Here is a 2,924-nt window from a genome sequence, read left to right on the forward strand (position 1 = left end):
TAAATGGAATTTTTAAACAAATTAATTTCTTCCATAGCTCAGCTTTGTTTCTCCTTTTCTCCCTTCAACATCTACTCAAACGGAAGATAGGCAGCTTCCTTTCTCTATTTGCTTCTTTAACAATGTTAACTCTTGGCCAGTTTTATTTGAAGGCAGCTCATTTGAAGTCAAAAAACCAGACCATCCACATTGGTGTCATTACTGAAGCGAAAAAAAAAACATTGGTGTCATTACTCACCTCAAGTTTCTGTCATTTTCTATCAATGCAACGAATTTGTAAATTTATGTTCACAATTTAATTTCTCTTAACGCCATTCGTTCTTTGGTGTTACTTCTTTTTATTTCAAAAAATAAATCATTGAAACCTGGTGAGGTGTCAATGAACCGATTTTGGGTTGGATTCGGTCCAAATCAAAGTCCATTTAGATAAATTGGACGGATCAATATGACATTGGATTGGACCTGATTCATCCATAATGAATTTATATTGGATTGAGTCAATATCTGATCCATTGATAAAAAATAAGAACAGGTAGGTATCAATGGACCAAGTTTGAGTTGAAACCAATCTAAATTAACAAGAATTTGAACAGATTGAACGGTCTTTAGACTAGTCCAAATTGATCCAAAATATTCATTGGACTAGATTGGACAAGGTCCATCTATAATGGACTCACATTGGACTGAACCGAATTGGATAAAATCCAGTCCAATTGACACCCCCAAGTCGAGTAGCAATCCATTGAAACCTAACATTTATTTAATTTAATTAAGATATTAATTTATCTTGGGGTCATTAGTGCGGCAATAATTTACAAGGTAAATTGACGCTTAATGCTTTTTTATTTCAAGCCAAAAGAAATACCATAAAGTAAAAAACCTTAAACCCTAAATCCCCACTGATCTTCTACTCTGGATTTCATTTCAGCACTTAAAAAGACTGACTGTTTCAAGTTGAAGTATAATTTTATTTGCATTAATTCAAAAGCGAGTGCAAATGAAAAAAATGCAAATTCTCGTCAATTTTATTTTAGTTTCTACTTTATTATGCTTAATGTCTTAATTCGCTTCATTTGTTAAATAAAAATAGATCATTAGTTTACATTCAAATTATTTACTCTCATAGTTTTGCATCAATGCAAATTTATTTGAATCGCAACCAAGCTCAGCTTTAGAACAAAGAAACAAGATCAATACCGAATACCTCCCTTCATCGGGTTTCACCTCCAGGAAGTGTGATTCGGTTGTTACAGTGGAATTTAAATGTGGAGCCCAAATGGAGCAGGCGAGAGCGTAGAAGCATTAACTCGCCTGCAACGATGGACACCGTTGATTTACCAGACGCGTAACTGTATCAACCATTTGGATCATATAGATCTAGGGTGGATACCTGACTAATGTCTGGATCGCCGACCTAAATATCACTGAATATTCAAATAGAAGAGATGGAGCAATACACACAGAAATTAGCTTAAAAGAGACGCAAAATTGCAACCTTGAAAAAAAATAATTGGTATCCAAGTCTTGACAGGGACGACGCCTTTTCGGAGGGGCATCATCCGGGATAGGGGTAAGGCTTGTAAATTCGCTTTAGCTGGTTATGGGAGGTGTAGAGAAACCATAGAAGACCACACACAGAAAAGGAATGAATCCTCCGTCCTCCACACCACATCACCAGCCCAATCCCTTCCAAGTACGAACTACCACCACACAGAAGACAGAACAAAAATAAAAGAAACTGTAAAAAATGAAACAACACTAGTTGCATGAGCAAATGTATCAGATCGAGACAAAGGAGAATCCGTGAGACTAAACAAAGGAATTCACCTGGTCAGATGATCGAGCATTCGATTTGGCTGGCCTTAGGAAGCATTCCATCATGAAACGTATATACTCCGTACATACGCATCAAGACGCCACTTTACCAGCACTTCTTCGTTCTACACGCCAACGAAGAACGAAGAGTGAGGAAGTAACAGAAGGAAAACGAAAGCAAAATTCGTCGCAGAGTTAAAGCAGAGAGGACGTAAAGCTTGAAAAATCTCCTAGGGTTTTACTCCCAAGGCTCGACCGAGAACGAAAGAAGGCGAGGGCGGACAGGGATTTATATAGAAATTAGGATTAGGGTTTCACGGGTTATGGCTTGTGGCTTACAGGAACATGAAATGACGATTTTGCCTATGTGCTTTTCATTTTTCCAGGGTTGGGCCGGGTCAACTCTAGACCAACCGGCTGGCGAAACGGAAAGGTGTGGGTGAAGCCGTGAAGGTACTAAAAAGGAAAAGTGATAACATACACGCTTGCCTATCAGATTAGATTTTTTTTTTTCTGACTACAGCTAGCCATAGACCTTACCAATCAGCTGATTGGCATCTTGCAAATCTATGAGATTATATTAAATGAAAAATGTAAGGAATATAAGAAGGGTTAGGTACACTGCAACTAGACCTGTTTATGGGTTAGGCCGGGCTTTTACTCTTCACTAATAGAAATTTTTCAGGCTCGGGCCCGAGCTTGAAGCCCGACCAGGAGTTTGAGCACCGCCGATGCCCTCTGAGATTGAGAGAATGGTATCTGGGCTGAGTCTACTGATTCCAGGGAATCTAAGAGTGAGAATAGAAACTAAGAAAGTGAGAAGATATAAGATGAAAATAGTGTTGGCCAGAGAGAGAGAAAGAGAGAGCTCACCGCCGGAGAGAGAGAGACAACCTAGGCTAGATCTGGTGGCACCAGCCACTGGTGCCTAAGTTCGTAGAGTGAAAACAATGCGCCTGAGTTCTGGTGGCACAGATTGGAGAGAGAACTAAGAAGATAGAAGACTTAGTTCTAAGAAGAGAGAGAATTGAGAATGAGATGATAGAAGATGAAAACAGTGCCGACTGGAGAGAGAGAGAGAGAGAGAGAGAGAGAGAGAAATGATCTAG

General features: G+C 39.2%; 1 long non-coding RNA gene across 1 annotated transcript; it reads right to left on the bottom strand.

Moving 5' to 3' along the window:
* Window positions 1–335: 335 nt before the first annotated feature.
* Window positions 336–2,097, bottom strand: LOC104606849 (uncharacterized). The gene is made up of 2 exons (XR_736844.2): window positions 1,828–2,097; window positions 336–1,700 (listed from the first exon to the last, which is right to left on the bottom strand). It is a non-coding gene; the product is annotated as an uncharacterized LOC104606849 (long non-coding RNA).
* Between the last annotated feature and the right edge of the window lie 827 nt (window positions 2,098–2,924).

Source organism: Nelumbo nucifera, chromosome 6, assembly GCF_055504915.1.
Source record: "Nelumbo nucifera cultivar China Antique chromosome 6, China Antique-T2T, whole genome shotgun sequence".
NCBI lineage: Eukaryota > Viridiplantae > Streptophyta > Magnoliopsida > Proteales > Nelumbonaceae > Nelumbo > Nelumbo nucifera.